Here is a 9,444-nt window from a genome sequence, read left to right as displayed (position 1 = left end):
AGCAGGGGTGTTCTGGTCATTTCTCTGGCTGCTGTTCCTCTGAGGTGTCTGTTGGTTGCGCCTTGGGCAGTTGTTAGCATAATGGCCAAGTTCGCCGCACATGAAACAACATTGGGTTGGACTGGTGCATTGTTGGTGCTTTTGGCCTGTGTGTTTATGGCGCTTCCTTGATGAGTCTGCGAATTACCACCAGACCTTTGATTGGTCTGAGAGTTGTTCCTCTGCTGGTTCTGAGTTTGATTGCTTCTCTGACCTTGCTATCCAGAGCGCTGCATTTGATAGTTGTTTCCACCCTGATTTCTAGAGCGAAACTGAGAACCTTGTGAGTTGTTCTGGCGAGTATTTCTGCTAGACTGACCTTGAAACTTCCTTTTATGGTCAGATAGTTCTCTTCTTTTGCTCTCAAGGCCAATTGCCTTATTCAGCAGAGTCTGGAAGTTGGGGAATGTGACTCTGCAGCTGATAGTTTAACGGTCCAATCAACCCTTCCTAGAAACGCTCTTGGCGCTTCTCGTCAGTATCCACTTCTTTCGGCGCGTATCGAGAAAGTTTGGTGAAACAATCCCTATACTCACTAATGGTCATACTCCCTTGAGTGAGGGAAATGAACTTCTTCTTCTTGAGTTTCATAATTCCCGAGGGAATATGATGAGCATGGAAGTTCACTTGGAACTCCTGCCAGGTTATAGTATCAGCATTGGCATGTGCCGCTGTGAAGGCATCCAACTAGTCGGACGCGGAGCCTTCGAGTCTTCCAGAAGCATATAGGACCTTCTCCCGGTCATTGCATTGGGTGATGTCTAACTTCTTCGCAATGACCTTGAGCCAGTCATCGGCATCGAAAGGATCAACCGCATGAGAGAAAGCAGGCGGGTGATGGCTCATAAAATCCCGATGCTTGTCTCTAGCCTGGGGTACATTCTGTTGTTGCTACTGGTTCTATTGGTTCTGCTGGTTTTGCTGAATCTGTTGCACAGATGCAGTGAGTCCCTGCAGAAGCTACATTTGAGCTGCAATAAACTGCTCCATATTGGGGTTCGGTGGTGGTGGTGGCAACTGCTGACCACGCTGATTCCTGTTGTTCCTAGGACCTAAGCTAGCGTTCACCATCTGGTTGGTTAGAAAGTGAAATTCTTAGAGGAGTGAGGAGTAAGAAAGATTCTAGAGGGGAATATCTTATTGTTAAAGTTAAGTTTGTTTTTTATGTTCTTATGGCCATCATTCCATAAGACCATTGCACTCAAGCAAAAATCCAAATCAAACATTGCAACCAACACCATCACATGGTTGTTATTATTATAAGCATAAATTATAAAAGAGTGTTCATCGTCTGGCGTGAAAACTATCTTATTACTATTGTAACTTAAAAATTTAAAGCAACCTGGTGATGGATCCTGGTTCCCCATAGCGAATCCTCTTTCGGGGAGGGGATAACGCCATGGCGGGGACTTGGGCTACAGGGGGATCCCTTCCTTGAAGTTGAGCTTCCAGGGCTACAATCCTAGCGTGGGCATCCTCCAGCTCTAAGTGAACCCTAGAGAGGTCCAGGGTAGCACTATCCAGGTCTGTGTTAAGACCTGCCACTACACCAGCTAGGGTGTTGAGGCGATCTTCTCCAGCTCCACCTGGAACGATGCTGGTCAGGCTCCCTCCACTTAGACACAGAAAAAGATGCCTGTACTTCGTGTCATGCAGCTGCTGCCGGTAGGTGTGGCTGAGAGACCACAGAGTCCGCCTGGCAGCATCGCTGACCGAAGCAGTGTCGGTGGATAGAGGTGTCAGGAACTCATGAGCTGATAGAGTTTTGAACCCTCTATCCCCTGCATCCATCACCCTGACATCAATGCGAGTGATGTAGTAGCAAGCCCAGGGAGGCTCGCACACTCGCCTTGTCTTGTACAAGGGTCAGACGTAGGTTCCCAACGCACGCAGCACGTCTTACAGCAGGTTGGGGACGTGCCCTGTCTCGAACATTGATGTATAATGTTCGGTGACAGGCCCAAACCCCATGAAGTAGTCATGCTTGAACACTGTTGGCTTCTTCGTTGACGTTCTCATTGTCATCTTCTTTGTGGCGGAACTGCCCGAATTATTCCAAGTTAAGTGCCTGAGCCCTGCCTTAGAGGCTAGACCACACTTAAATGGGAATAATCCGTCAATCCCTCGGATCTAGTCCGACATGGCCACTGACAGGATCAAGTACCACAATCTCACTCGAAGGTGAGTCACAGAGCAAATACAATAAAGCATAAAACCATACATGAAGGAGTATTAAATTATTACATCACCATCGGAGTTTTGCAAAAGTAGTCATCATTGTTCGAAGTGCAGCGGAATAAAACTAACGATAAATAAACAGAGAGATGGGGAAGCCTGTCCCATCACTCCTCATGCTCCTCCTCAGCCGAGGTAGGGTCCCACTCGACAGTCCAACCCGGTGGCAAGATGGACGGCCAAGTCACTCCAGCAACCATGTCCTCCAGAGAACCTGTAAAAATTATGCCACAAGCAAGGCTGAGTATACTAATACTCAGCTAGACTTACCCGGTGTGAGGAGTCTACTCCTCTACCTCTAGACATGCAGCTGTTTGGCTGTGGGGGTTTGGTTGCCAAAAGCACTAGCTGAGTTTCTAAATCAAGTTTTTAACTTTGTCAAGATTTAGTGTGACTCTCTTAAGGCTAAAGATGTACTATCTATTCATACATAGTAGCAAACATTTTTAGCAATCAACATCTTGTATCATCTCAACACAATTCCACTTGTTACTCAATGTAGCAGCATGGATCAAGCAGTCTCATTAGCTGCGAGAAGCAGACGATTCGAATCAAGTTTTTAAACCTTGCAAGGTAAACCTAAACACACGACATGTAGGGGCACTCCGTCCCCACACACATCAACTATCCCCATCGATTCCCTAGCAACAGAAAGGGGCTCACCGCCTTCGCGTACAATGCCTCACTGACCCCGACTGCCGTCGTGCAGTGACCGCACTTGTACCCACCATAACCGGAATGGGAGACCACATCTCAGGTCGCGTGAGGAGGGCAATCTGCGGGCAGGTTCACTCAGGTACTAGGCTTACCAATTTACCATATTTCTCGGTATGTGTTTAGTACGTTCAAACGCTTGACACACGGTACCACACCTTAATCCTTATTCCAATTTTATCCCGTGGACAACCAATCCCCATGGATTGTTGTCCACAAACCAACACCATTATGATAGAAAGTGGATACAACCAATTTCCTGACCTCGCGCGAGTGCTAGAAAAATCACTCGACTTCTACCGAGATCCTACTTAATAAAGCAGCTACTCGACTTAGCATACTAGTATTCATCTCAACAGGATTCCTGAGATCATGCAACTAGGGTTTCAAACAATTCCTTCACCTAAGTGCACAATCAATCCTACAATCATTAAGTGAAGTAAAATAGCATAAATAACAGGTTATGCATAAAATCGGGGCTTGCCTTCCAAAGCAGTGGCAGGCAGGTCCTCTGGTGCAGACTCTGGTGCTGGATCCAGGGCTACCTCCTGAGCAGCTCCTTGCTCCGGCACGAGGACGTACTCTCCGTCAGCAAGGTTACAGTCTATCGAATGCAATGAACATGTATGTCATGATTATGCAGGATTTAATAACATTATGCTAAGAAGAAAACTAAGTCAAGGAGTGACTTAGGGTTTCTTAATCATGCGGGACTTCCAGTGGGTTATGCTTATTACCTTTCAGGCTTAGGTTTTTATTGAGGATAAACATAGTGGATTTGTATTGTCTTTATACATTTCAGTGGGTAATTTACAAGGGTTTTAGGATGACACTAATTACCATTATTTATTTTCCTTTCTTTAATTTCCACTTATGGTTTCTAGTGTAGGTTTGAACTATGACAGTGGTTTAAAAATTTTCAAAAATTCTGTAAAAATTACAGTGGGTTGCCATTTGCTATTCTAGCATGTTTTAAGAATTTGAGGCTTAAAATATAAAGGCTATGCTTTAGATAAAAATAACAAGAGTGGTGTAAAATGGGCCACTTTACACTACATCTCTTAATTAGAGGTGGGGTCTGTCTTAAAGATTATTGTTGTTGGCATCTAACAGTAATAATAGGCTTCTGTGTCAAAAACCACAGAAGGCTAAGGGGTGGTTATTTAGTTATGATTTTCTAAAGTTTAATGTCTATTTGAAAAATGTCAAATAATAGATTTCATATTTTTCTTAAGTTCTTAATAGCAAAACATTTTCTATCCCAAGGGTGGGGGTGTTTTCATCTTGGGGTTATTTTTGTAGGGTTTTTCTAAGTTTCCCTTGTTTTATTAAAATAAAAGGTATCTTACTTATTTTATACTAAAACAGGGTATGATAGATTTTTCCAGTGAACTACATTGAATAAGTATCCTAACAAAAATAGGGGTACCCTCTGGTTCATTATTTAAATCACATTTTCTATTTTTCTTAACCTTAAGCCTATTGTAAAACAAGGGGCAAAAACTAACTTAATGGGGTGTACAGAGAGGTTTAGCATTTTTAATTGGGTCAGTAGGTAGATATAAACTTCTCCAAATTTTGCTAACCCTAGTCAAACAATATTTCTATTTTTCCTTCTAATATTAAGTTTTTAGCAGTTTTCTTAATTAATTCAAAACTTCAGAAAGGAATACAGGAACTATGGGTTTTACTATTTTTATCTGATAGTTCATATTTCCCAGAGTCTAGCAAAATTGGTTTGACAATTTTTGGATGATTATTCTTCAAGTTATGCATTTATTAAGTTATCTGCCATATTAAAAGAAACTAAATTCGAAAATGGAAAAGAAAACAGGTTTGCGCTGAGGCCCCTGGGTTTTATCCCCCTCTTCTCTCGCAAAATAGTCCTCGGTCTACTATTGGCGTGGGTCACTGACATCGCACAAAACCCCCTGGGCCTAACCGAAATCTAACCCGCGCTCCCTGGCTGACTTAAACAGTATCCGTGGCATAGATTACGGCGGCGAGGCTTACCGGCGGCAGAAGAGCTCCGACGGGGTGGTCAGTGACGTCCGGGAGGTCACGACGGTCACGTCGGTGTGCGGGTCAGCGTCGGAGGTGGTCGGAGCTACCCTGGCCATGAACACAGGCGGCGGGGGTCGTCGGCGGCTCCTGTTCCGGCCAAACCACGACGATATAGTTCAATTAAGGTGCACGAGGAGCTCCTCGGGGTGATGTAGAGGCCATGCGCGCAACGAATTGGAAAATGGTGCAGAGGCTACCTGGTCCACGTGCGCCGGCGGGTTCTTGAACTCCGGCGAGCACGATTGCGCTATTCCGGTGATGCGGGTCCTCGGTTCAAGCTTGAGCAAGCTTCACGGCCTCACTAGGAAGCTATCTGAGGGCTTGGATCGAACGGAGGAGGACGGGAAAGGGGCTGGCCACGGTGGTTGCTCTCGGGCGGCACTGGCGGGTCGCGGGGAGGTCGCCGAAGCTAAGGGCTGGCTCAGGATGGTTAGGCGAGGTACGGAGGAGGCAACGGGGAAGGCAGCCGAGCACTAGGCGGGCTTTATAGCCGTGGCGCGGGCGTGGTCACGGGCGGCCGCGGGCGCGCGGGGGTTCGCGCACGGGCGTGCTCTGAGCGCGCCCCCGGTGTCAACTCGCGTCGAACACGTGGAAGCTCGCTTCTGCCATGGTTCAACGGCGGATTTGAGCACCATAGCGTGCGTATCTTGGCAAAGTCACTGTGTACGGTCGCTTCCCTGCTCCATATCCTACCTTTTTGCTGTGAGTTCCAAGTCAAGATATGGTCGGGGTAGGGAGATAGAGGGGGGAGAAGTTGGCTGTGTCAGCTAGGTCCAAGCCGAGACAAAAATGGTGTCAAGTCGTGTCTAGCGCCCTAGGGTAGGTGTCACCTCTTTCCAGGGTATTCTAGGGTTAATTTGGCACCACTTTGTCAATTGGGTCGAAGGGTTTTGAAATTTGGATTAAGGTGAACATGTGGAATCTTTGTTCAAGGGTTAGTTTTTATACTTAGGCAAAATCTGAATTCTCCCTTGTGCTGAACCTTAGGTGAACTTTTTAGGACTTTTCTGAAAACTTTTTGGGGGTACTTCTTTACTATTAATTGTAGGTTATGAAGTATATTACAACTTTTATATTTGGCCCAAGCCATGATCACAAGATTTACATGACCTTTTGATCCTAGCTTCAATTAGGGTTCCTATTGCCCAAGAGGGGTTTGCTTTAGGGTTTTGGGAAATTTCCCCACTTAGATGTGCATAACAAGCTAGGGCATAATATCCAATATGGTTGGCACTTGCTTAGGACCTTGAATTCCAAGTTTGATGTACTCTGCCCAATTCAATCCTCATGTGATAATAGGTTAAAAGGGGGTAGCCCTGGGTGGACACCCTGAGTAACACCTAGGGTGTTACAGCCCTCCCCCCTTAAAGGAATCTCGCCCCGAGATTTTAGGTAGAGTCCCTTGGAGGGGTGCTTGAAGGTGTGTGGGTGTGCTACCTTTTCTTTATACTCAAGTTTCTCTTATTAACTGCTCTTCGAATGTCATTCTCTTTGCAACTTCAGAAGGAAGCCCTTCTTAAGTTAAATCCACAACTTAGACTATCCTTGATATCTAAGTTTTTCTTATAATTGAATTCAAAGGGCAGGTTGGGGTGGGGTTTTGGGGTTACATACCGACTCCTTTGGGCAGAAAGTCGGGGAAGCGAGAGCGTAGAAAATCCTCAGTCTCCCATGTAGCTTCCTCTGCTGAATGGTGACTCCACTGAACCTTGTACATTCTGATTGACCTTGCCCGAGTTGATCTCTCCTTTTGATCTAATACCTTGACGGGGTACTCTTGGTAGGACAAGTCTGGTTCTATCTCAATATCCGGTTCTGGCAGTACTTCAGTGGGTAGGCGAACACATTTCCGCAACTGAGATACATGGAACACATTGTGAACTGCTGACATGTGAGGTGGCAATTCCAATTGATAGGCTACGGGTCCACAAGCTTCCTTGATCTCGTAGGGTCCAATGTAACGAGGAGCTAACTTGCCCTTGATCCCAAATCTCTGGACACCCTTGGTTGGTGATATCTTAAGATAAACATGATCTCCTACCTCAAACTGTAGAGGCTTCCGCCTCTTATCATGATAGCTCTTTTGCCTGGCTTGAGCAACTTCTAGGTTCTTCTTGATGATCATGACCTTTGCCTCCGCTTCAAGTACCAAATCTGGCCCAAAAATTTCCCTCTCTCCTGCTTGAGACCAATTCAGTGGGGTCCTACACCTTCTCCCATACAATGCCATAAAGGGTGCCATCTTCAGACTGGACTGATAGCTGTTATTGTAATAAAACTCTGCCAAGGAAAGACACTTGTCCCAATCCTTTCCGTAGTGTAGTGCACATGCCCGCAACATGTCTTCCAAAATCTGATTCACCCTTTCTGTCTGGCCATCGGTTTGGGGATGGTATGCTGAGCTTCGTATGACCTGGGTCCCAAGTGATTCCTGCAATTGCTCCCAAAATCGTGCCACAAAAGGTGCTCCTCGGTCTGAGACTATAGTCCTTGGTATCCCATGCAGACGAACTATCTGGTCAATGTAGATCTCTCCATACTTCTCGGTCCTGTGGGTGGTGTGTACTGGCAAGAAATGAGTGGTCTTGGTCAATCTGTCCACAATAACCCAAATTGAATCATGGTGCCTGGAGGTATTGGGCAGTCCTACGATGAAGTCCATGCAAATGTCCTCCCATTTCCAAGAGGGTATGGGAAGGGGTTGCAAAGGGCCTGCTGCCTTCAAATGACTAGCTTTTACCCTCTGGCAAGTGTCACACTCGGATATGTACTTGGCAATTTCCCTCTTCATTCTGGTCCACCAATATAAAGATCTGAGATCATGGTACATCTTGTTGCTACCAGGGTGCATGGAGAATTTGGAAAGGTGAGCTTCATCTAGGATCTTCTTTCTGAGTTCAGGGTCCTTGGGAACAACCAATCGGTCTCCAAACCATAAAATTCCCTTGCTGTCCTGACGGAAGCACTTGTATTTCTCTGTCTTTTGCTTGATCATTTCCTTAATCATTTGAACACCCTTATCCTCAATCTGTGCCCTCACTATTTGCTCTTGCAATGTGGGTTCCACCGAGATATAACTTAATTCACCGGAAGGAACAACTTCCAGGTTCAACTTGCACAACTCATCGCACAGGGTGGTAACTCTTGCATCCATGCTTATACAATTGCACTGGGCCTTTCTGCTCAAGGCATCTGCCACAACATTGGCTTTACCAGGATGGTAATGCACTTCCAAATCATAGTCCTTGATTAACTCCAACCATCTCCTTTGCCTCATGTTCAGATCTGCCTGAGTGAAGATGTATTTGAGACTCTTGTGATCAGTATAGATGTTACAGTGAGCTCCCATCAAGTAGTGTCTCCATATCTTAAGAGCATGAACCACAGCTGCCAATTCCAGGTCATGTGTAGGGTAGTTCTGCTCATGGGGCCTGAGTGCTCGGGAAGCATAAGCAATGACTCTGTTCTCTTGCATCAAGACACATCCCAATCCTGTAACAGAAGCATCACAATAAACTTCAAATGGCTTAGTGTTGTCAGGTTGAGCCAGCACTGGGGCTGTTGTCAAATGCTGTCTCAAAGTATGAAAGGCATCTTCGCACTTTTGGCTCCAATCATACTTGACTCCCTTTTTCAATAGTTCAGTCATTGGTTTGGCAATTCTGGAGAAATCGGGAATAAATCGTCGATAATACCCTGCCAATCCCAGAAAACTCCGAATCTGCCTCACAGTAGTCGGGGGTTTCCAATCCATCACCTCCTGTACCTTCTCAGGATCAACTGATATTCCATCCTGAGAAATTGTGTGACCCAAGAATTTAATCTCCTTCAGCCAGAACTCACATTTAGACAACTTAGCATACAACTGATGGTCACGCAGTCTCTGAAGCATAGTATGCAAATGTTTGGTGTGCTCGGCTTCATTTTTGGAATAGACCAGAATATCATCAATGAAGACGACCACGAACTTGTCCAATTCTGGCATAAATACTGAGTTCATCAGGTACATAAAATAAGCTGGGGCATTGGTCAGCCCAAAAGACATTACCAAAAATTCATACAACCCATATCTGGTAGAGAAAGCTGTCTTGGGAACGTCACTGGCACGGATTTTGATCTGATGGTAACCTGAGCGAAGGTCTATCTTGGAGAATACCTTGGCTCCCACCAACTGATCGAACAGAACATCAATGCGGGGCAGTGGGTATTTGTTCTTGATAGTCACCGCATTGAGAGGGCGGTAGTCGACACACATCCTCAAACTTTCATCCTTTTTCTTCACGAACAAGGCAGGACATCCCCATGGTGAAGTACTTGGGCGAATAAACCCCTTGTCCAACAACTCTTGCAATTGCTTCTTCAATTCTGCCAATTCCGCGGGAGGCATCCTAT

Source organism: Zea mays, chromosome 2 (assembly GCF_902167145.1).
Source record: "Zea mays cultivar B73 chromosome 2, Zm-B73-REFERENCE-NAM-5.0, whole genome shotgun sequence".
In the NCBI taxonomy this organism is placed as follows: Eukaryota; Viridiplantae; Streptophyta; class Magnoliopsida; order Poales; family Poaceae; genus Zea; species Zea mays.
This window is presented reverse-complemented; position numbering follows the sequence as displayed.